The sequence below is a fragment of the Cervus canadensis genome, chromosome 3, assembly GCF_019320065.1.
Source record: "Cervus canadensis isolate Bull #8, Minnesota chromosome 3, ASM1932006v1, whole genome shotgun sequence".
NCBI classification, from domain to species: Eukaryota; Metazoa; Chordata; class Mammalia; order Artiodactyla; family Cervidae; genus Cervus; species Cervus canadensis.
This window is the reverse complement of record NC_057388.1, coordinates 10975660-11002101: the sequence shown is the minus strand read 5'-3', so window position 1 is coordinate 11002101 and position 26442 is coordinate 10975660. Positions and strand designations below refer to the sequence as shown.

General features: G+C 37.0%; 1 long non-coding RNA gene across 1 annotated transcript; it reads right to left on the bottom strand.

Moving 5' to 3' along the window:
- Positions 1-245: 245 nt before the first annotated feature.
- On the bottom strand, positions 246-24472 carry LOC122437763. The gene is made up of 4 exons (XR_006268396.1): positions 24462-24472; positions 19984-19985; positions 11046-11051; positions 246-415 (listed from the first exon to the last, which is right to left on the bottom strand). It is a non-coding gene; the product is annotated as an uncharacterized LOC122437763 (long non-coding RNA).
- Between the last annotated feature and the right edge of the window lie 1970 nt (positions 24473-26442).

Sequence of the window (26442 nt, the reverse complement as noted above, 5' to 3'; positions counted from 1 at the left end):
CTGTGGAAAACAGAATGGAGTTTCCTTAAAAACATTAAAAGTAGAATTACCATATGATTCAGCAATCCTACTTCTAGGTATGTATTGAAAGGAAATGAAATAAGATATTGAAAAGATACCTACACTCCTGTGTTCATTGCAGCATTGTTCACAACATTCAAGGTAAGGAAAAACCTAAGTGTCCGTCAATGGATAAATAGATATAGACATATAAGAGAATGTTATTCAACCATGAGAAAGAAGGACTGATGATGAAGCTGAAGCTCCAATACTTTGGCCACCTGATGTGAAGAACTGGCTCATTGGAAAAGACCCTGATGCTGGGAGAGATTGGGGTCAGGAGGAAAAGGGGAAGACTGAGGATGAGATCACTGAGTGGCATCACCAGCTCAATGGACATGAGTTTGAGCAAGCTCTGGAAGATGACAGTGAAGGACAGGGAAGCCTGGGGAGCTGCAGTCCACGGGGTCGCAGAGAGTTGGACACAACTGAGGGACCCAACAACAACAACATGAGAAAGAAGGAAATCCTGCCTCTTGAGTCAACATGGATCGACCTTGAGGGCATTGTGCTAAGTGAGATAAGTCAGAGAAAGATAAATTAAATATGATATCACTTATCTGTGGAATTTTAAAAAGTTATACAAACAGAGAGTGGGATGGTGGTTACAGGAACCAGGGACAGAGAAATTATGGAGATGATGGTCAGAGGTTACACACTTTCAGTTATAAGATGAATAAGTCCTGGAGATCTAATGCACAGCATTGTGAGTATAGTCAACAATACTGTTTTATTCCTTGAAGTTGCTAAGAGACTAGATCTTAATTGTTCTAGTGAACAATTAGCATTGATTGTGTGATGTGATGGAGGCATTGGCTAATGTTACAGTTTCAATCATACTGCAATCTAGAGTTGTGTCAAATCAACACACCTTAAATTTACACAACAGTATGTCAATTATATCTCAATAAGGTTGGGAAAAATTGGGTGCTCATCTGAATAAAACATCCAAAAAGTCAGAGTTTAGAATCTAGTCAAAATCACAGAACCCACATATTAATAACTGTTGACCATACTTACAAAGTAACAACAAAATGGATGCTAATTCATGGAAAGTATTAAAGCAAGTGAGACTTTGATGAAATTGAGCAGAGCTCAGTCAAGGAGGTTTACACCAGACATTCAGGTGGCGGATGTCTTTATAGTGGCAAGAGGAAGAAGTTATTTCAGATTGGAAGAACAGCTTGAACTGAGAGAGAAACCATAAGATAGATACAGTCTCATGTTGTGTTTTAGAGCAACAGGAAGACTGGACAGGTGATGCTCTTCTCCTGGGAAGCTATAGTCTTTACCCTCAACACTTGCGTATTTGTGCTCTCCATTTCATGGACAACACGTCTTGGTCCTGGTTTAAAAAAAAATCCAATAAGTTGATTATGATTCTTGCAAATTTAGTTGCTGTTGCCAGTTCCTACCCATCCTCCCCACATTCTATTGCCAAGCAGCTTTATTTCCAGGTTTGCTTATGTGTTTTCTCCATCAGTTTGATTTTGGATGCTCTGCTTGCGGCTGCCTTAATTCTGTACAACATATAGACACCATTTAACAATATTTACCTCCTTTGATCTCGTACATGTTCCCACAAGTTGGTGCCTTATGCTGTGAATCCATCTTTTCAGTGTGAGTAGACTGGCTTCATATCAAGACCTTAATATACGTTTTTTCTTAAGACAGTGAAGATGAAAGGCTTTGAGTGGGCTTCAGTCTAGGACAGGACCACTTCAGCTTCATGGCTCTCACACAGACTCCACCTTCAGGACTCTATGATGTCACAAACTTGCCTCGTGAGCTTTATTACTGGGACTTGGTTGGGCTTAGCTTTCTTAAGTTCATCTACTCCTAGCTTGACCTTATACCAACAATGTAGCCACCAGTCAGCTCCTTGTGACTTCATCGAACAATCAGGAGAAATTGGTCTTATACATTTGTTTTATTTGTATTCTTAATTATTGTGACTCATATGGTTTGAAAGCTGAATGCTGGAAGCAAATCTAAAAGTCTATTTTTACGTTTGCTTATGGGTTTTATATAAAACAATTTTTGAAATGTAAAGGTAAGCACAAATGTAGGTGTTAATTATTGGATACATTTTAATCATGCTAAGGAAAACACGTGTACTAACACATTATGCAAAGTAACAAATTTATTTAACACAATAGCAATCATTCTGAAGTACTGAGGCATTTTTTAAAAGCACAGCCTTTGCTAACAAAGCCTCAGAAGTCATGTAGCATCTTTCCTGACACATTCTATTCACAGACAATGGCTCTCCTGGGTCAAGTGGAAGAATCACAGGATCCTCTTCATGGGAGAAGTCAAAGAATTCATTTTTGGCAAAGAATTTGGGTATATGTTTAAAAATCACCATAATCACTGACTCTATCCAAAATCCAGGTATGATTTTGGTTTAGTCCAATTCTTCACCTATCCCTTTAATGACAACCTGACTGGGCTGCTTTAATAAATACTAGGGACCATGTGGTTTAAACAATAGATGTTTATTTCTTACTGTTCCGGAGGCAGGAAAGTCCAAGATGCTAGCAGATTAGGTTCTCATAAAGGCTCTCTTCCTGGCTGGCAGGAAGCTGCCTTTTTGCTGGATGCTGGAGAGAAAAGCTGATGTCTATTCCTCTGCTTATAAAGGCACAAACCCCATCATAGGGGCCCCACCCTCATTGATGTTCAGTCACAAAGTTGTGTCCAACTCTTTGCGACCCATGGACTGCAGCACACTAGGCTTCTCTGTCCTTCACTATCTCCCAGAGTTTGTACAAACTCATGTCCATTGAGTCAGTGATGCCATCCAACCATCTCATCCCCCGTCATCCCCTTCTCCTCCTGCCTCAGTCTTTCCCAGCATCAGGGTCTTTTCCAGTGAGCCGGTTCTTCACATCAGGTCACCAAAGATTTGGAGCTTTAACTTTAGAATCAGTCCTTCCAATGAATATTCAGGATTGCTTTCCTTTAGGATTGACTGGTCTGATCACCTTGCTGTCCAAGGGACTTTCAAGAGTCTTCACCCTCATGGCCATATCTAAATATGATTACCTCCCTAATCCCCACATCCTCACCCCCCTACCATTGCATTGGGAGTTAGGGTTTCAACATATGAATTTGGGGGTGGGGGGCACATCCAGCCCATAAAACAACCTTTCCATGTGACATTGCAGTGCCATCCATTCCTCCATAGACGTGCTTTCTCCTGCCCATTGACTTTGGCCATGAACATGCAGACTTGCTTTGGCTAAAAATACCTTAAGAAGTAACATAAACAAAATTTGATATGCTCTTGAGTCATATAACTACCTTTACGACTGGCATTAGGAGAACATTATCCACCTGCTAGCATCCCAACAGGAGGGTTAGTGATGTGTAGAGCAGATCCAACCCAGCTGCTACAACATGAAGAGGTACCCTCACCAGCTAGAAGAATTCTAGGGACACACAGAACTGCCCAGCAAGCTCCTCTCAGGCTAGCTGCTACTGCTACTGCTGCTAAGTCACTCCAGTCATGTCTGACTCTGTGCGACCCCATAGACGGCAGCCCACCAGGCTCCCCTGTCCCTGGGAGTCTCCAGGCAAGAACACTGGAGTGGGTTGCCATTTCCTTCTCCAATGCATGAAAGTGAAAAGTGAAGAGTCACTCGGTTGTGTCCGACTCTTCGTGACCCCATGGACCACAGCCTAATAGGCTCCCCCATCCATGGGGTTTTCCAGGCAAGAGTACCGGAGTGGGTTGCCATTGCCTTCTAAACCCCAGGAAATCTACAAATAAGTACATATTTTAAGCCAGCTAGTTTCAGAGTGGTTTGTTATGCAGCACCAGTCAACCAAGACAGCCGTATTCTTCAAATATATCATGTTCCACAGCAGAATTATGAAATATTTTTATGTGAGTCTTTTATATTTCCATTCAAGTATAGTCCCGAGATTTTTTGCCTGTGGTGTTACTTTGAGTGGAATATTCACTATTACATTTTAAAACTATGAATAGCAAAGCAATTAAGATTTGAATATTAACTTTGTGCTCTGCCACCTTACTGAATTGTCTTAAAATTACTAATATCTTTTTTACATTGATGATAAAAAATGGCGTTTTGTTTTTCATAGAATCTAGAATAATCATCTATACTGAATGGTTATATTTACACATATTTCACCGTATTCAAATCTAACACCACATTTTTTTTGTTGTTCAAAATGTCTTTACCTGTGAGTTTGTTCTTTCAAGTCATCTTTCATGTAACTGGATCATACCCTCAATAAACTTAATTTTATTTAGTTTATTTAGTAGGCATAATTTATGGGCTTCCCAGGTGGCACTAGTGGTAAAGAATTCCACCTGCCAATGCAGGAAATGCTTGAAACAAGGGTTCGATCCCTGAGTTGGGAAAATCCCCTGGAGGAGCTCATGGCAATCCACTCCAGTATTCTTGCCTGGAGAAACCCATGGACAGAGGAGCCTGGTGGGCTTCAGTCTGGGGGGTCACAAAGAATTGGACATGACTGAAGCAACTTAGCATGCATGCACAGGGATAATTTATATGCGATGGAATACACATTTTAAGTGTACAGTTTAATGAGTTTTGACAAATGTATATAGCTGAGTAAACACCACTATAATCAAAGATGCAGAAAGTTTTAATTACTCTAAAAGGATCCTTGGAGCTCTTTGAAGTTGAGCTTTATCCTGAATCCCAAAGCATCCACTGATCTCCTTTTTGCCATTACAGATTAATTCTGTCTCTTCTAATAAATTAGTAAGATGGAATCATACAGTACATGGTCTTTTGTATCTGGTTTCTTTTGTTCAATATAATGTTTCTGCAGTTCATCTGTATAGCTGCATACCTTGGAAGTACTTGTATTATTTGTTTTAACTGCCACATAGTATTCCATGTATGAATATATCACAGTTTTTCATTTACATTGGGGATGTTTCCAAATTTGGGCTAGTATTGTAAGTATTTCTGTTTTCATATGTCTTATTCTTATTCTTGTATTTCTTTTATTGGGCAGGTCAATTCTTTTTGCTACATACCTAACATTAAAATTGGTGGGTCACGGGGTAGGTGTATTTTTAATATTATTAGAATTACCAAGCACATTTACAAAATGGGTCTACTGTTATGCATCCCCCACCAGCAGTATTTCAGCCATTCTAATGAATATGTAGTACTATCAAATTGTGGTTTTAATTTGCATTTCTATAATGACTAAGGATATTGAATGTCTTCTCATATACTTGATGGCCATTCAGACATCTTTGGTGAAATACCTACTTAAATCTTCTGCTTATTCTTTAATTTGGGTTGTTTGTATTTTTATCAATTAGTAGAACTTATTTATATATTCTGTGTCACAAAAATGTGTTGTAAGTATTTTCTTTTCTGTGCCTTTCCTTTTTCATGTACTTAACAGTGCCTTTGCAAGAACAGTTTAGGGAGACAGTTCTTCATAGGTTTCTCGTGTTTCTTCATTTATTGTGGGTAAGTTACTACCTGAAGTTTTTTCTAGACTATCTTTTAATGGATGCTTGTATAGCAAGTAGCTTTGGAAGCAACAGATGTTATCTCCCTACAGAGCAAAAGGCAGGCACATCAACTGTCCAGTATAATAAATGTAATGTCTCCTTCTAGAGCAAAGGGCCGCCATAGCACATTGCACATCATAGAAAATTGAGTTCCCGCCTCTGTAACGCGCTTTGGCTCAGTGGTAAAGAATCCACCTATCAGTATAGGAGATGAGGATTTGATCCTTGGTTGGGAAGATCCCCTGGGGGAGGAAATGGCAACCTATTCCAGTATTCTTTCCTGGAAAATTCCATGGACAGAGGAGCCTGGCCGGTTATAGTCCATCGGTCGCAAAGAGTCCAACATGACTGAGCATGCAAGCAAGAATGCCCCTCTATCTTGCAATTGACTGCATGTTCAAATATCTATCTGGGCCCATCTGCCTCATCCCTGTGGGATTTTGGGAACAAAGAAAATGGTGGAAAGATGCTAATAGTCACACTACTTACTATGCCTTGAGTAATAAAGCTTGCTTTGACCGAGGAGTCTTGGATGATAGCATATATGAAACTATGGCAGGCTAACACATTCGTTTGCAAATTGGGTAAAATGTGAGATCCTTCACAGTTATTGGCAAGCAGACATTTGTAATTTTATGAAGTATACTTATCAATTTTTCCTTTTATAGTCATGCTTTTTTGTGTTCTGTTGAAACAAATAGCAAGGTCACTGAGATTTTCTTCTAAAATTTGTAATTTAGATTTTATGGTTAGGTTTATGATCTACGGTCTATGTGATCAGTCGCTTTAGTTGCGTACGGCTCTTTACAACCCCATGGACTGTAGCCCACAGGCTCCTCTGTCCATGAGGTTTTCCAGGCAAGAATACTGGAGTGGGTTACCATGCCCTCCTCCAGGGAATCTTCCCAACCCAGGGATTGAATTCAGGTATCTAACATCTCCTGCCTTGGCCAGCAGTTTCTTTACCATTAGCACCACCTGGGAAGTCCGGTCTAACATCTATCTCAAGTTAATTTTTGTATATGTTGTAAAGTATGGATAACTTCATTTTAGAAAATAATGAAATCTAGTTGTCCTGGCACCATTTTTGTAAACAATATTCTTTACCTCTGAATTATCTTGGTACCTTTGTAATAATCAAAGGACCATGGACACATGGGTTAGTTTTTGGATTCTCTATCAGTTCTTTTGTCTGTCTATATATGCCCATGTACTATAGTTTATATATGTCTTATATGTGGCAGTTCAATTTCTCCAACTTTGCGATTTTTATTTTAGCTCTTCTAGGTCTTTTGCTTTTTTATATACATGTTAAAGTCATCTTAGCAATTTCTATAAAAACTCTTGCTGTGTTTCTCATTGGGATTACATCACATCTGTTTATTAATTTGCCGAAATCTAAATCCAAATATTTAGTCTTCCAATCCATTAACAAATATATGTGTATTTTAGTTCCCTTTGATTTTTCTCACCAATGTTTATTAGTTTTCAGTTATACTTCCTTTCATTATTTGGCTAAATTTATTCCTACTTATTTCATATTTTTAGATGGTATTGTAAATGATGTAGGACTTCTCTGGTGGCTCAGATAGTAAAGACTGTGCCTGCTATGCAGGAAAGTTTGAAACCTGGGTCAGGAAGATGCCCTGGAGAAGGGAATGGCTACCCAATATGCCTGAAGAACTCCATGGACAGAGGAGACTGGTGGGCTACAGTCCATGGGGTCAGAAGAGTTGGACTTGATAGTTTTATAAATTTTATTTCATTTTTCATTTATTTATTGCTAGTACAGAGAAATATGATTGCTGCATCTTGACTTGGGTCATACTACTTTGCTTATTTCGCTTATTAGCTCTGGTAGTTTCATGTAGATTTCTTACTATTTTCTATATAGATGATCATGTTATCTGTGAATGAAGAAAGTTTACTTCTTTATTACCTATCTATATACCATTTTGTTCCCTTTTCTTGACTTATGGCACATGTGTAGTTTTCTTTAGAAAGGATATTTAATCAGAAATTTAATTTCTTTAATAAATATAGGGCTTTCTGACTATTTGGTTCAGGAGTCTGTAAATTTGTTTCTTCTAAAAAAAAAATACACCTCAACCAATTTGGCTTTTCTATTTCTTCTTGAATATATTTGTAAATTATGTTTTTCAAGAACTTGTTCATTTCATCTAGGTTATTGACATTATTGGTATATATTTTTAAAGTAAGGTTTTCATGACTTTGCTATCTTTAGCCATTTCTCTTTTTTTATTCCTGATATCAAGAAACTGAGTTATCTTTTTCTTTGGCTATTGTTCAATTCAGCTAGAGTTTTAGCAATTTTATTACCCTTCAGAAACAACTTTTTTGTTTTGTTAATTTTCTCTATTTTATGTTTCTTTGTTTAATTTTACTGGTTTATGCTATTATTATAATTTTTAACTTATATTATGCTTAAGACTGCTTCTTTTTTTATAGCTTCTTAATGGAGAATCCTGGATAACAGATATTAGACTTTTCTTTCTCATGTAAGATCTTAAAGCTATAAATTTTCCTCCAAATAATTTCTTTAGTTGCATCCCACAAATTTTATTATATTCTCTTTTCATTTTCCTTAGTTCTGTTTTCTAATTTCCGCTGTGAGTTTTTTAGCCCCATGTTTATTTCATCAATGTTTTGTAGTTTTCTGAACACAAATTTTTCACCTCCATAGGTTTATTCCTAAGTATTTTATTTTTTGGTGCTAGTGTAAATGATATTGTTTTCCTAATTTTCCTTTCAGATAGTTAACTGTTAGTGTACAGAAACACAACTGATTTTTGCCTGCTGACTTTGTATTCTTCAACATTATTGAATGTATTACTTCTAACAATGTTGTGATGAAGCCTTTAGGATTTTCTATATATATAAGATCATGCCTGCAAACAGGGACAATTTTACTTCTGTCTTCCCAATTTTGATACCTGTTCCTTCTTGCTCTCTCTTTCTCTAACTGCACTGACCAGGACTTCTGGTACTATATTGAATAAAAATAGGAAGGACATCTTTGCCTTGTTCATAATACTAGAGGAAAGGTCTTAAGTTTTTTACCATTGATTAAAATGTCAACTGTGGATTTTCACATATGCCCTTCTTTTGCTGAGGTATGTTTCAAGTTTGTTGAGAGCTTTTATCATGAAAGAGCACAGAATTTTGTCAAATGCTTTTTCTGCATTTATTGAGATGGACATGTGGTTTTACATTTTGTTTTGTTTATGTAACGTATCACGTTAATTGATTTTCATACGTTGAATCATCCTTGCATCTCAGTGTTAAGCCTATTTGATCACAGTGTATGATGTTCTTAATGCGCTGTTAAATTTGGTTTGCTAGTATATTTGGCTTGCAGTATTTTGTTAAGAATTTTGGCATCTAAATCCACCAGGGGTATTGACCTGTAGTTTTCTTTTTTGGTGGTGTCTTTTTCTGGCTTTGGCATTAGGGTAATGCTAGCTTCAAACAATGAGTTTGAAAGTGTTCTCTCTCCTTCAGTTTTTTAGACCAGTCTGATAAGGATTGGAGCTGATACTTTACATATTTGGTAGAATTCACCAGTGAAGCCATCTAGTCGCAAACCTTTCTTTGATGGGAGGTTTTAATTATTTATTCCATCTCCACAGTAGCTATGTGTTTCTTCTGACTATATTTTTCATGATTCAGTCTTGGTAGGTTGTATATTTCTAGGAACTACCCATTTCTTCCAGGCTGTCCTATTTGTTGGTGTATCGTTGATCATACTAATCTCATGGTTCTTTTTACTTCTGTGGTATCAGTTGTAATGTCTCTTATTTCATTTCTGATTGTTAGTATTAGCTTCCTTTCAGTTTATATACTTAGTTTCTCTTTAAATGGTACCTCAGGGACTTCCCTAGTGGCCCAGTTAAGAATCCACCTTCCTGGGCAGGAGACACAGTTTTGATCCCAGGTCAAGAAACTAAGATCCCACATACCACAGGCAACTTAGCCCACGTCCTGCCAGAACAAAAGATCCTATGTGACCTCAACAGATGCTGTAATGAAGGTCCTGTGTGCTGCAAGGCAACGAAGACCCAATGCAGCCAAATAAATAGACAAATATATAGGTTTTTAAAATGATACCTCATTTATTTGTAACTCCCATACAATCCAGATAGGAAAAAAAATCAGACAAGATCTCTCCCTTTGTGGATCTTGGAATTTATTGGTATGGTTATGATAATGCTTACATCTTCTGAAATAATATGAACCTATGTCAATGCTAAATTCAATTCTCTTTATTTCCCTTGTTCAAATCCAAACTCATAAAGCCCAGATAAATTTCCTCTCCTTCTATACTGCTTTCTTCCTCTGCCCAATGAATGTCTCCTTTTTTCTTAGGTATTATATTACCATCTGGACCAATGTGCAGGCTTTATATCACATACTCTCAATTTAATTAATCAAATATACTACCAGAACATATTTATTCTGTATTATATTGCCATTTTGGAATACATTTTCCCACACCGGAATATTTTCTTTGGATCTGTCAAAGATAGAGCCAAACATTAAAGTGGTGAAAACAGATTCTATTCAGTAACTACTGATGATAGGGGAAAGGGCTGAGCTTCATTCCAATTTGTGCAAAAGTGACTGTGTGTTTTAAAGGGCTGATTCATGTCAATGTACGGCAAAAACCACTACAATATTATAAAGTAATTAGCCTCCAACTAATAAAAATAAATGGAAAAAAATTTAAAAAAAATAAAAATAAAGGGAGAATGAGGGATTAGGGAAGGAGAGAGCTCAAACTGTGTCAGGGGAGTGGGAAGTTATGAAAACTTGGGGAAGAAGGTCCATCAGTAGACAAGCAATTAGGCGAGCTGTCTCTCCTAGCTAGTAGTGTTTGAAGTTAGGATTATACCGTCCCCCAGAGGCTGGGAGACAGAGGTCCTTTCCTTTCTAAAGTTTACATTTTAAACTTGAAATTCTTTTGATAGCCTTGGGCTTTTTCAGGCAGGAACTCAAAGAAGGGCTGGGTCATCCCAGGGCTGTGGCCTTAGGCTGCCAACCCAAAGCCCTGAGTGGTTTGGTAAAAGTCTCGTAGTGTAGAGGTTTGAAGGAATTGTTATGTACTAAGAGTCCTTCTGTAGTACTTAGCTTCCATCTTCAGTTCAGTTCAGTTCAGTCGCTCAGTCGTGTGACCCCATGAATCAGACTCTTTGCGACCCCATGAATCGCAGCACGCCAGGCCTCCCTGTCCATCACCAACTCCCGGAGTTTACTCAAATTCATGTCCATCAAGTCGGTGATGCCATCCAGTCATCTCATTCTCTGTCATCCCCTTCTCCTCCTGCCCCCAATCCCTCCCAGCATCAGGGTCTTTTCCAATGAGTCAACTCTTCGCATCAGGTGGCCAAAGTATTGGAGTTTCAGCTTCAGCATCAGTCCTTCCAATGAACACCCAGGACTGATCTCCTTTAGGATGGACTGGTTGGATCTCCTTGCAGTCCAAGGGACTCTCAAGAGTCTTCTCCAACACCACAGTTCAAAAGCATCAATTTTTCGGGGCTCAGCTTTCTTCACAGTCCAACTCTCACATCCATACATGCCACTGGAAAAACCATAGCCTTGACTAGACGGCAGCATTCCAAATTAGTTTAACTATGAATAGTACTTTATTTTTTGGTGATCCTTTAAAATTTTAATATTTATTTTGATAAATATATAATATTTTAAGTTTTGAGGAAAGCTATGCTTATATGACATTGCATGAATCAGAAAGAAAAATGTTGAAAAATTAGTCCTATTTCCCTAAAAGATAGTTTTTCAAAGTCATTGCAGTTTTGTTTTTTATTTTTATGGTATTTAAAAAATTTTTTATATTATAGTTGATTAATAATGTCATTAGTTTCAGGTATACAGCAAAGTGGTCCAGTTAAACATAAACATCTATCTATTCTTTTTCAAGTTCTTTTCCCAGTTAGGTTATTATAGAATATTGAGTATAGAGTTTTCTGGGCTATATATAGTAGGTCCTTATTGGTTGTCAATTCTAAAGATAGTAGATAGTAGTGAATCCCAAACTCCCTGTCTATCCCTCCTGCCACTCTAGGAACTGTGTTTATTCTCTAAGTCTGTGAGTCTGTTTCTCTTTTGTAAATTAGTTTATTTGTATCATTCATTTTTTAGCTTCCACATATAAGCGATATGCTATGATATTTGTCCTTTAATGATGATAGTCCTTTAATAGCCAGATTCCAGTTCTTGTTTTCTGTCGGTATTGGTGGCCTGTTCTGCCCATCGCTGCATACTGAAGATCCAGTGCAAGGGCTGATGAGTGCGGTTGAGCAGCTTACATACTGCACAAATGCCCCTGGATGAAGAGTGAGGGAGAGCTTAAATCCAGCTTGTGCTTTGCGTGCTGTGAGTCCCAACACCAGCAGTCCTATCTTCCACATCACATAAATATTCATGCGACCTACTGGTTATCCTGCCAGCGGCAAAGCCTAGGTCACAGGGTTCTAAATGATACCAGATAGACATCTTCTAACCTTTTGTTCTGAAGAGCCGAGGTAACAGCAGCTTTAAGCCGAAATTTTCAATAATTACCTTGGCTTTTGCCTTTGCTTTGCAACCAGAGAAATTTCCATTTAAGTCTGATTAGATTCCACTGAAGGTCTTCAAAAGAATGGTTTTGTAGCCGGGAGCCTCTCAAACATAATCACTACCTTAGTAACCAATGTCATAACGAAGAGAAACAGATTCCCCTTGGGGGAGTTGAGTGTCTTTCTGTTGATTTTGGTTTGAGATTGTGGTAGATTTATCTGCTTGTATTATCATTTTCCATAGAAGTTTATGCAGAGATATTTTCAAGTAGGGTCATGATTTGTTCTTGAGTAATACCAATTCTTTTTTTTTTACATTCATGGGGATTTTGTTAGATTTTGAATGTTTGTGTTTTTCAACTCAGTAAAGTGTTTCATTCCTTCATGTACCAACTTGTACATTCCCACTAATCCATCCCCAATTTTTCTCTACCAAAACATAAAAAATTAAAGACCATTTTGATTTTTTTCAGTGTCATAACTTTGCATTTTAGATTCCATAGGAAGTAATTAAGAACCAGCAGTGAGAATAGAAAGTGATATATTTGCTTAGATCAAGAAAATTAATTTTTAAAGTTCTTCATGGTAGTACAAGATATTTATTTATTAATTTTTTTGGAAAAAATATGGAAAGGCTAAAAGCTGGGATGTTTCTCAGCATCCTATGCCAACCTCAACTTTACTGATACCTACATTTCAGACTTTGTATATTTGACCAAACTGGCTTTTTTCCCCCAGTTTTTGCCTGAAACCAAAACAGATTCCAAGGTCTCCCATTGAGCATCAGAGAGGTAAATTTCTGCCCACTTCTAAGAAGCAAAGATTCTTAGTTGTCTGTTTCAAGACTCATCAGAGCATATTCTTCAGTTACCATAGAAGCTGTCTCCAGCTAAATTTGAGAGGGTCTCTGGGAAGAACTGAAATAACAACAATAATAGAAAGAACCAGGTTTTAATTCTTCTGGAAATGATTTGCATTTTTTTTCCTTACCTGAGGTGCCAAATTATTTAATTAGACTACATTGACCTGACTTGGATATTAATGATTCTAAAGATAATACATGTGGGAAATTTTTTTGATAGGAAAAAAAAATTAGAGAATTGGAAAAGAAAAGCTGATAGAATCCACATTGGCAAACAAGTTTTAATTTTTCAAAGTTGACCATTTCAGTTATGTAGGTTTTACTATTGATTTCATCAGTTGTACTCAAAAGTGAATGCTATAATAATTCATGCTAGTTTGTATCTATATTGTTCTCAGGTAAATAAATAGCAATCAATTTATTTTTAAAAGCTTTTTATAATCCTCAGCATTTAATATAATTAAATTTTTAGTCAGTTTATCTAAAATACTTCCTAATGTCCAAGTTTAAGTGATATTCATAGTTTTGTCTTACTTGGCACAGATGCAAGTATTGTTACAATAAACTGAACATTTTTCCAGTATCAAAAATTCATAGTTGTATTATATAAAGAACATATTAGTTTTTCAGATTGAATGTAAAATTCTATATAGTTATGACAACTATTTCTTTGTTCCCCTGTTGTAGAAATATCTCTTTAAATTTCAGATTCTTTTTCATGTGTTCACAAACATAAGAATTTTACTTTGAATTTATTTTTCTTGATGGAAAAATTTAGAGAAGACAATAAATTATGAAATGGAAGAGAAAGAACTTAGACAATTTTCTCAAAGTCAGTCCAGCCCTCTGATTGGAGGAAAGCAGTCTGAGGTGATTTCTTCATTATTGTATCATGTCTTACCGTAGTGTGAATGTTATCAGAACTGAGGTTCTTAGTCCCTGATATAGTGTGGCTGGTCTTTCCACTTGGCTTATTTATGTCACCTTTATATTTGAAGACTACCCAAATGGTAGTGCTGTGCATTAATACATCTCTTAAAGTAGCTGAAAAACCCCAAAGCTTTGGTCTTTGGGGTTTGTTGCTTTGCCTCGGTAATAAAGGCAGTACTTCAGTAAAAGTATGGTAAACCCTCAAGTTTTCTGAATATGTGTGTTTCAAAAACTGCAATATGGGTGGCCATGATGAAATATTTTGAACATAAAGTATGTGGGAAACAATCAGATGTTTGACTACATGGTGTTTGTCATGAAACATAAATTTGAATGGACACGGACCTTGCTGTTTATCCACCCTTTATATAATAACTTGCCTCTGCTAATCCCAAACTCCCGATCCATTTCTTCCCCATCCACCTCCCCTTGTCAGTCACAAGTCTGTTCTCTATGTCCATGAGTCTGTTTCTGTTTAGATTCCACTTGTAAGTGTTATTGTTTTCTGACTTACTTTACTTAGTATGATCATCTCCAGGAAGGACAACTGTCATGAAATTTTATTCCTAGGCTGCCTGAGTAGCCAGATGATTTGTTGTTTATTAATCTGCCTACATATTTACCTAATGAAATTCACCATAGTAGTTATTCTGCCCTTGTTTCATGTATGTCAAATGTCTATATGTAATGTACTTTGATCATGTCATGATTGTATCACAAGAGGTACAATTTATAAAGTTGACTACTTGATAAATTATTCCTCTCTGGTAGAAAAGATAATAAATTATTATTATGTTAATTGATTACATTCTTTCCCCCTCATATAACCCACAGATTGAAATCTGTTTTGTTCCCTTGAAGATAATACTTAATGAGAGGTGATTAAATATGATTTTCATTAATGAAATAGTTTTTGTTTCAAGTGTAAATGTTAAACAAAAACATCTTCTGCAACTGATAACTGCTTAAAGCTCTGAAAGTTTATGTATATTCAACTCATTCACCTATCACAAGGTCAAACTATTCAACTTCACAAAAATCAAGCCATCTATGTCTTGTCACCACTGATCCTAGTTCACAAATACTGTCTTGCACCCCTGTCATAAATAAATTAGGACATATGTAACAGTAAGGAAGAGGTAAATGCTAGTGACACTGACGTAGCCCTAAACCAGTGTGTTTAGGCATAAATCTTTTTTTTTCCAGTAACCTGTTTTAGAGGGTGAGAAAAGTATGTGGAAGTTCTCACTTGGAAAAGTAAATAACTTTGAAATATTTAATTATAGCATGACTCTCACACAGATGTAGAACAAACATGTATCAAAGATGTCTTTGACCTAATAAGGGTGGCAGTAGAATGGTTAATCTGGCCTAAAGAAACTTTGGAATATATACATGGAGAAAGAGAGCTAGAGAGAAGGAGATTAACATGATTTATATCAAGTCAGTCAGGAGAAAAAACTTCCTGAAATAAGTACTCAATGAGAGATAAAACTGATTAGTATCCTACAGGGCAATAAAACCATAACCTTTTGTATTATCTTTTCTAACATTTGCACCTCTACTGGAAAAAAAAAAATCTGTATCATTGACATACAATTCACAGAATCTGGGTCTTAATCAAAGGTAACTAGTAAGTTAAACAAAGGTTTATCCCTTAGAGGATTAGATAATCCTTGGGTGGTCCCATCAGACAGTGTTCAGCAGGATACTGAAATGACATACAGTCATGCTTTTGTCCTATTTCAAATAGGTGTATTTTTTTTTAGCAGTACCAGTTTCTTTACCCAGTATCTAAAGACTGCTTTCTGTACTTGTCACATAATCATGCTTTAGTAGAAAACTCCTATTTTGAACTGAATTCTTCCCCTTTGCATCACAGAATATGCAGTCCTGAACAAAGGGGGAAATAACTTTCTTTCTGGAATTTTTCTGAGGTTATGCAGAATTTTAATATCAGGAAAGAGTCTTTGATCTTAGTAAAAGTCCCCAAAATAGAGAAAAAGGAATCAATGCTTATTTACATAAATATGGTAAAAAGGGCCCTGTCTTCCTCTGCCTTATTGAGAAATCATGAAAAAGTGAAGACCTTTGTTATTTGGACGTTGTTTCTAATATGTATAAATATTTTAAATTTATGATGTGTTTTGAGTTTCTTAGATTTTTGCTTTGCTTAGAATTATGTTCCTTACATCCTGGCTACCATTATTTGATCATCATTGGGATAACTTGTTCAATCTTATACTTGAAATTCCTCATTTCAAGAAACTTTCTGCCCTCCAGATCCACAACTGTCACATATTGCACTGTATTTTGTTTATCTCACAAGGCACATTTCCCTTTTCAGAACAAAAGTAATTTATATGAGACCTATATTTTAAATGCGGGATTTATTGGAACCTACAACGGGAAGAACTAATGTCCTTTACTCAATAAAGTTGAAAACCCAACTCCACAATGTATTGTTTCTGCAAAGAATTTTTATTAAAAAATATTGCAATAAAAGATTACAGAATAGCATATTGAAGAGCATATGGAGAAGTTTTTGCCTGAGGGAGTAAAAACATTAAATGACTTTGAATCATTTTATCAAAAAAATGTTGCAAACCAAGTGAGTGAAAAGTGAAGTCCCTCAGTCATGTCCGACTCTTTGCAACCCCATGGACTGTAACCTACCAGGCTCCTCCATCCATGGGATTTTCCAGGCAAGAGTCCTGGAGTGGGTTGCCATTTCCTTCTCCAAAGAATGAATGATAAATAGTAACTCAGTGCAATTGACCTTGTTGTTGTTGTTCAGTCGCTCAGTTGTGTCTGACTCTTTGCAACTCTGTGGACTGTGGCACACCAGGCTTCCCTGTCCTTCACCATCTCCTGGAGCTTGCTCAAACTCACTAGCAAGTCTCAATTGACCTTTTTAGACTGCTAAGAATTTATACGTACAGTCCAAACCAAGTGGACTTTTCATACTTCAGCATATACTTTTAAAAATATAAACTTTATTTTCTACGAGAGTTTTAGATTTCCAAAAAATGATGCTAATGCTTTACCGAATGCTTTGCCCTCACACCCAGGTCTCCTTATTGACATTGTATCAGTATGATACCAGGTGGCGCTAGAGCAGGAGACGCAAGAGGCATGGGTTTGATCCCTGGGACAGAAAGATCCCCTGCAGCAAGACACAGCTGCCCACTCCAGCATTCTTGCCTGTAAAAGTCCAAGGACGGAAGCCTGGCTGGCTATGGTTCATGGGGCTGCAAAGAGTCAGACACGACTGAGTGACTGAACACACACTTTCATGCCAACCTCAGTCAGCAGCCTTAGGTATTGTTTGCCAGGTTCGTCCACTGTAAAGATACTTTCCTCTCTCCTTTCCATATTGTATACTTTGGAGGCAAGTTGCTATGTACAGTCCACATAAAAGAATGGGGGTTTTGCCTCCATTTCTCGACATCAGAGTATCTGCAAAAATTATTTAAAACTCTCTGCACAAGAAATTTATCTCTTCTGTTCTTTATTTGTTTAATCATTTAGTTCTGTAAGAATGGACTTATAGATGTTTATTTTATACTTTGTGTTACAGCCCAGGACTGTTGTTGTTATTTTGTTTTTTAGTTGCCCAGATTGTTGCAGCTTTGACCACCGGTCAATCTTTCATTTTGCTTGTGTGTCCCTTTGACGTGTCCCATCATGTGGGGTTTTCATTTTGTTTTTGCCTCTTTCATATTTCTAGCACTACAGTATGCTCCAGGATTATCTTACTTCCTGCCCCTGCCCTAGAATCAGCCACTTCTCCAAGGAGCCCTTGTTCCCCATTGTCACTGGAGTATCACTGCTTCAAGCCCTCTTAGCTGACAGAGCAAGAGATACATATGTGTCTATCAACTACTGGATAAACAAATATATTAATTTCTATATATATAATCATCTTGTATTTATTTTAAACTAAACATGAGTTTATAACCAAATCTCAATCCTGATCCATTACCACAACAAATACTTTTTGTGAAGAAGAGAAATTTTCTTTTTCATATAATGGGGTTACTCAATTCAAACCCTCTTTAAGTTGTAATTTTGACTTTGATTTCAACATTAGCCTCTGTTTTGCTTTCTATAAAAAGTTATTAAAATAGACTCATTTAAATATCAGCCTAGCATTTGGTTGATTAAAGTTGAACACCTATTCATCTTCTAGGTACACAATTTTATTACTTAGTAATATCTAGATATAAGGGCTTCCCTGGTGGCTCAGACGGTAAAGAATCTGCCTGCAATGCAGGAGACCAAGGCTCAGTCCTTGGGTTGGGAAGATCCCTTGGAGAAGGGAATGGTTACCCACTCTAGCAGTTGTGCCTGGAGAATTCCATGGTCAGAGGAGCCCGGTGGGCTACAATCTACAGGGTCTCAAAGAGTCAGACACGACTGAGCAACTAACACTTTCACTTTTTTTTTCATCTAAATATAATCATCAACTTACGTCTTTTAGTTTGATTATCAAAGGAAAAGAGAAGTTCCAAAGAGGTGACTTGACTTGATAATAAGTTCATTCTCTCAATAAGTCTTTATTTTTAAAAAAAATTTGTTTAGTGAAAAATAAATACAGAAAAAATCACAACAAACAAACAAACAAAACCAATAGTAAATAAGTTAAGGGAAATATTAGAAAAATGCAAAATTAGAATGGGTTGTACCTATAGTCCCTTCACTGTATATTTGCTAGTTTTGAAAATCACTAATAAGTGATTAGTTTCAAGGGATTTAAGTATCAGATGGAAAGTGACATTAGACTTAAGTAAGAACTTAACTTAGGGATTCACTAATTTTGGGATTGTAGGTACTTTATATGGCAATTCTGATCCAAACATATATTATGTAAAAAGATCTATATCTTTGTTGTTGTTGTTGAACTGCCAAGTTCCTGCCCTTTGCGACCTCATGGACTGCAAGTACTACAGGCCTCCCTGTCCTTCATCATCTCTCGGAGTTTTCCCAAGTTCATCTACATTGAGTCAGTGGTGCCATCCAACCATCTCATCCTCTGTTGTCCCTTTCTCCTCTTGCCTTCAATCTTTCCCAGGATCAGGGTTTTTTCCAATGGGTTGGCTCTTCGCATCAGGTGGCCAAAGTATTGGAACTTCAGCTTCAGAATCAGTCCTTCCAATGCATTTTCAGAGTTGATTTCCTTTAGGATCGATTGGTTTGATCTCCTTGCAGTCCAAAGGACTCTCTGAAATCAAGAAGTGTGATGCCTCCAGCTTTATTCTCTTTTCTCAAGATTGCTTTGCTATTCAAGTCTTTTGTGGTTCCATACAAATTATAGGATTTTTTTTTTCTATTTCTGTTAAAAAACAATCACTGGAATTTTGATGGTCATTGCATTGAAATCTGTGGATCAGAGTTCAATCTTTGGGTAGTATAGACATTTAAACTATATTGATTTTCCAGTCCTTTAGAATGGAATATTTTTGCATTTGTATCTTCTTCACTTTACTTCATTAATATTACAGTTTTCAGTGTATAGATCTTTCACCTTCTTTGTTAAACTTATTCCTAAGTATTTTATCCTTTCTGAATAAGTGGGAGTTTTTTCTTGATTCCTTTCTGATATTTTGTTGTTAGTGTACAGAAACACAAATAATTTTTATATAGTGATTTTCAATCATGCAACTTTATTGGATTCATTTATTAACTCTAAAGAATTTTTGGCGATGTCTTTGGGGTTGTATGTGTAGTATCATGTCATCTGCAAATATATAGAGCTTTCCTTCTTCCATTCCTATTTTGATGACTTTCATTTCTTTTTGGGGGGCTTTCCAGGTAGCCCTAGTGGAAAAGAACCTGCCTGCCCACGCAGGAGACATCAGAGATGCAGGTTCAGTTCTTGAGTTGGGAAGATTCCCCTGGAGGAAGTCATGGCAACCCATTCCAGTATTCCTGCCTGGAGAATCCCATGGAAAGAGGATCCTGGCGGGCTAAAGTCCACAGGGTAACAAAGAGTTGGACACAACTGAAGCGACTTAGCATGCATGCACACATTTCTTTTTTTGCCTAATTGCCTTGGCTAGGATATCAGATACTATGATGAATAAAATGACTAGAGTGGATTTTCTTGTCTTGTTCTCAATCTTAAAGGAAAACCTTTCAGCTTGTTATCACTGAGTATGATGTTAGCTGTGGGTTTCTCATATGTGGACCTTTATTATGTTGAGGTACACCCTCTTTGTTAAGAGTTTTTATTCATGAATCTATGTTGAATTTTGTCAGATGCTTTTTCTGCATCTATTGAGATGATACTATGATTTTTATCCATCATTTTCTTAATCTGGTGTATCACATTGATCGGTATATGTTGAAATATTATTACTTGATCATGGTGTATGAGGCCTTTCATTTTACTGTTGAATTCAGTTTGCTAATATTTTGTTGAGCATTTATGCAACTATATCTATTAGGAATATTGGCCTATAATTTTTTTTTCTTTTCGCATCCTTGTCTGGCTTTGGTATCAGGGTAATGCTAGCTTCATAAAAATGAGTTTGGAAGTGTTCACGCCTCTTCTATTTTTCAGAAGATTGGATTGATATTATTTCTTCTTCTTTAAATGTTTGTTAGAATTTACCAGTGAAGCTGTCTAGTTCTGGACTTCCATTGCTGGGAGGTTTTTGTTAATTTTCAATCTCCTTAAAAATACCTGGTCTGTTCAGATTTTCTATTTCTTTATGATTCAGCCTTGGTAGGTTGTATAATTCTAGAAGTTTATCCATTTCTTCAAGATTGCCCAATTTGTTGCTGTATATTGTTCACAGAAGTCTTTTATGATCTTTCGCATTTGCTTTACATCCACTATGTATCCTCTCTATAATTTTATTCATCTGAATTTTCTCACTTTTTTGGGAGTAAGTCTAGCTGAAGGTTTCTGTATTTTATTTATTTTTTTCCATAATCAGTTTTTAATTTCATTGATTTTCTTCTATTGTCTTTTAGTCTCTATTTCATTTATTTCCACTCTGATCTCTGTTATTTAGTTCCCTCTAGCAATTTTGGCTTGTGTTTGGTCTAATTCTTTTACTTCTCTGAGGTATTAAAAAAAAAGCCTATTTTTGATCTTTCTTATTTCTTAATAAAGGAGTATTATTATAAACTAACTTTTAGAACTGCTTTGCTGCTCCAGTAAATTTTGGTAAGTTGTGTTTCCATTTTCATTCATCTCAAGATAAGTTTTATTTTTCTTTTGATTTTAGACTTGACCCATCAATTTTTGTTTAATCTCCATTGTTGTTTAATTTCCATTTGCGAATTTTATAATTTTCTTTTTATGATTTATTTTAGTTTTATATTAGTTTTATTTTAGTTTTATATATTTATTTCTAGTTTCATTATCATTGTGAACAGTGATGTCCTACTGTATAGTACAGGGAACTATATTCACTAATTTGTGATACACTATAAAAGAAATGAATAAAAATTTTCAAAAGAATGTAAAGAAATAGTAAAGAGTATATAAAGAGTAAAGATCTACAAGTTCATACAATCTACAAGTTCATACAATGAAAGAGAGTAAAATGGTACTGAAAATCAAATGTTTGTGGTGGATAGTATAGATTCATGTTTCAAACACTAATGTAGTGTTATTAGAATATTAAAAAATCCAATGAGGTCCTAATCCCATAAGAAGATAGTTATCTTAAAGATAAAAACAACAGATGCTTTGCTGCAAGCTACTGCATTAAAGCTAAAATGGTGGAAAACAAACAATAGAAGATTAGTGTGTTTGACATCTGATAGCATGTTCTGTCTTACCTGCAAATTATTTCTTACCAAGTCAAGATTATTCTCACTGAAGGCCTTTGAGTAAAAGGTTGAAATTTCATGAGACATTTCCTATATACACAATTAATCATGTAAGCATGAATATACATGGAAATAAATTTAAAAACAGGAAACAGTTCCGTTCAGTTCAGTTCTCTTCAGTCGCTCAGGCTGTCTGACTCTTTGCAACCCCATGAATCGCAGCACACCAGGCCTCCTTATCCATCACCAACTCCCGGAATTCACCCAAACCCATATCCATCGAGTCAGTGATGCCATCCAGCCATCTCATCCTCTGTCGTCCCCTTCTCTTCCTGCCCCCAATCCATCCCAGCGTCAGGGTCTTTTCCAATGAGTCAACTCTTCGCATGGGGTCTTTTCCAATGAGTCAACTCTTCGCATGAGGTGGCCAAACTATTGGAGTTTCAGCTTCAGCATCAGTCCTTCCAATGAACACCCAGGACTGATCTCCTTTAGGATGGACTGGTTGGATCTCCTTGCAGTCCAAGGGACTCTCAAGAGTCTTCTCCAACACCACAGTTCAAAAGCATCAATTTTCAGCACTCAGCTTTCTTCACAGTCCAACTCTCACATCCATACATGACCACTGGAAAAACCATAGCCTTGACTAGATGGATCTTTTTTGACAAAGTAATGTCTCTGCTTTTTAAAATGCTATCTAGGTTGGTCATAACTTTTCTTCCAAGGAGTAAGCATCTTTTAATTTCATGGCTGCAATCACCATCTGCAGTGATTTTGGAGCCCAAAAAATAAAGTCTGGCACTGTTTCCACTGTTTCCCCATCTATTTCCCATGAAGTGATGGGACCAGATGCCATGATCTTAGTTTTCTGAATGTTGAACTTTAAGCCAACTTTTTCACTCTCCTCTTTCACTTTCATCAAGAGGCTTTTTAGTTCCTCTTCACTTTCTGCCATAAGGGTGGTGTCATCTGCATATCTGAGGTTATTGATATTTCTCCCAGCAATCTTGATTCCACCTTGTGCTTCTTCCAGCCCAGCGTTTCTCATGATGTACTCTGCATATAAGTTAGATAAGCAGGGTGACATTATGTAGCCTTGACATACTCCTTTTTCTATTTGGAACCAGTTTGTTGGTCCATGTCCAGTTAATAGAGCTAAAAAAAAAAAGCAGTATCAGTTCAGTTCAGTCACTCAGTTGTGTCCGACTCTTTGCAATCACATGGACTGTAGCACACCAGGATTCCCTGTCTATCACCAACTCCTGGATCTTAGTCAAACTCACGTCCACTGAGTTGGTGGTTGGTGATGCCATCCAACCATCTCATCCTCTGTCATCCCCTTCTCCTCCCACCTTCAATCATTCCCAGTAACACGGTGTTTTCAAATGAGTCAGTTCTTTGCATCAGGTGGCCAAAGTACAGGAGTTTCAGCTTCAGCATCAGTCCTTCCAATGAATATTCAGAACTGATTTCCTTTAAGATGAATTGGTTGGATCTCCTTGCTGCGTAAGGGACGCTCGAGTCTTCTCTATCACCACAGTTCAAAAACATCAATTCTAACTGTCCAGTTCTAACTGCTGTTTCTTGACCTGCATACATATTTCTCAGGAGGCAGATCAGGTGGTCTGATATTCCCATCTCTTGAAGAATTTTCCACAGTTTGTTGTGATCTACACAGTCAAAGGCTTTGGCAGAGTCAATAAAGTGGAAGTAGGTGTTTTTCTGGAACTCTCACGCTTTTTTGATGATCCAACTAATGTTGGCAATTTGATCTCTGGTTCCTCTGCCTTTTCTAAATCCAGCTTGAACATATTGCCAATGCCTGTTGAAGCCTGGCTTGGAGAATTTTGAGCATTACTTTGCTGGCTTGTGAGATGAGTGCAGATGTACAGTAGTTGAGCATTCTTTGGCATTGCCTTTCTTTGGGACTGGAGTGAAAACTGACCCTTTCTAGTCCTGTGGCCACTGTTGAGCTTTCCAAATTTGCTGGCATATTGAGTGCAGCACTTTCACAGCATCATCTTTCAGGATTTGAAAAAGCTCAACTGGGGTTCCATCACCTCCACTAGCTTGGTTCCTAGTGATGCTTCCTAAGGCCCACTTGACTTCATATTTCAGGATTTCTGGCTCTAGGTGAGTGATCACACCATTGTGATTATCTGGATCATGAAGATCTTTTTTGTATAGTTCTTCTGTGTATTCTTGCCACCTCTTCTTAATATCTTTAGCTTCTGTTAGGTGCATACCATTTCTGTCCTTTATTTGCGGTTGCATCTGTCATTGTATCTGGAGCCTCAGTGGCTGTGAAGATGGCGTCTACCAGCCATTTTCATGCTTTTCCAAGAGTCATATGTCCAAACCATCCAGATGTGATCCTAGTGGAGGACTACAGAGCTGCTGATATGATCTGTCCTGAAAGTGGCCTGGTTGTAGTCCACCCAAGATGAATGGGTCATGGTGGAGAGTTTGTTAAAACGTGGTCCACTGGAGAAGGGAATGGCAAATCACTTCAGTATTCTTGCCTTGAGAATCCCATGAACAGTATGAAAAGGCAAAAACATAGGACAATGAAAGATGAACTCCCCAGGTCGGTAGGTACCCAATATGCTATTGGAGATCAGTGGAGAAATAACTCCAGAAAGAATGAAGAGATGGAGCCAAAGCAAAAACAACACCCAGTTGTGGATGTGACTGGTGATGGAAGTAAAGTCCCATGCTATAAAGAGCAACACTGCATAGGAACCTGGAATGTTAGGTCCATGAATCTAGGCAAATTGGAAGTGTTCAAACAGGAGATGGCAAGAGTGAATATCGACATTTTGGGAATCAGCCAACTAAAATGGACTGAAATGGGTGAATTTAACTCAGAAGACCATTATATCTACTACTGTGGGCTAGAATCCCTTAGAAGAAATGGAGTAGCCATCATGGTCAATAAAAGAGTCCCAAATGCAGTACTTGGATGCAATCTCAAAAATGACAGAATGATCTCTGTTCATTTCCAAGGAAAACCATTCAATATCACGGTAATCCAAGTCTATGCCCAGACCAGTAATGCTGAAGAAACTGAATTTGAATGGTTCTATGAAGACCTAAAAGACCTTCTAGAACTAACACCCAAAAAAGATGTCCTTTTCATTATAGGGGACTGGAATGCAAAAGTAGGAAGTCAAGAGTTACCTGGAGTAACAGGCAAATTTGACCTTGGAGTACAGAATGAGGCAGGGCAAAGGCTAATAGAATTTTGCCAAGAGAACACACTGGTCATAGTGCATTCCAAACACCCTCTTCCAACAACACAAAAGAAGACTACACAGGGCATCACCAGACGGTCAATACCAAAATCAGATTGATTATATTCTTTGTGGTCAAAGATGGAGAAACTCTATACAGTCAGCAAAAAAAGACCAGGATCTGACTGTGGCTCAGATCATGAACTCCTTATTGCCAAATTCAGACTTAAACAGAAGAAAGTGGGGAAAACCACTAGAGCATTCAGGTATGACCTAAATCAAATCCCTTATAAGTGGAAGTGACAAATAGACTCAAGGAATTAGATCTGATAGACAGAGTGTCTGAAGAACTATGGATGGAAGTTCGTGACATTGCACAGGAGACAGGGATCAAGACTATCCCCAAGAAAAAGAAATGCAAAAATGCAAAATGTTGTCTGAGAAGGCCTTACAAACAGCTGTGAAAAGAAGAGAAATGAAAGGCAGAGGAGAAAGGGAAAGATATACCCATTTAAATGCAGAGTTCCAAAGAATAGCAAGGAGAGATAAGAAAGCCTTCCTCAGTATCAATGCAAAGAAATAGAGGAAAAAAATAGAGTGGGAAAGGATAGAGATCTCTTCAAGAAAAAAGCAGTATAATATGAAGGTTTATTTTAAAGGAAAGGATATGGAAGATAGCTTTAAGGGATTCACATTTGGTAACTTTGGGGTAGGTTGTATACCAAAATATATGGAGTAATTTATAACCAATTTAATAACATAAGAATTCATGAGATGTAAAAATAAAAAGGAAAGAATAAATAGCTTCCCTCTAGTAAAATGGCAATAAATGTAGAAGGAGTGGTTAAGTTAAAAATCAGCCAATCAGAGATGCTAAAATTAATGGGCAGAAAAGATTAGGACATTTTCATAGTCTGAAACTCTCTCTCCACGATTACTTATGAATGACAAAGGAATGAACAGTTACTCTAAAGTGAAGAAACCTACAGATACCACCTTAACCAAGAGTCCAAAACTAACATCATTTCTCCTTATATCATGCATGGAAAGTGACACATCACTTGTGATATTTCCACCAAAATGCACAGCCTAAATCTTCTCATGAAGAAAGACCAGACAAAGTTACATTAAGGGGCTTTCTCTAAAATAAATGCCCTCTTCATGGAAATAAAAACAAAAATAAACAAATGGGACCTAATTAAACTTAAAGGCTTTTGCACAATGAAGGAAACTAAGCAAGGTGAAGAGACAGCCTTCAGAATGGAGGGAAATAATAGCAAATGAAGCAACTGACAAAGAATTAATCTCAAAAATATACAAGCAACTCATGCAGCTCAATTCCAGAAAAATAAATGACCCAATCAAAAGATGAACCAAAGAACTAAACAGACATTTCTCCAAAGAAGACATACAGATGGCTAACAAACACATGAAAAGGTG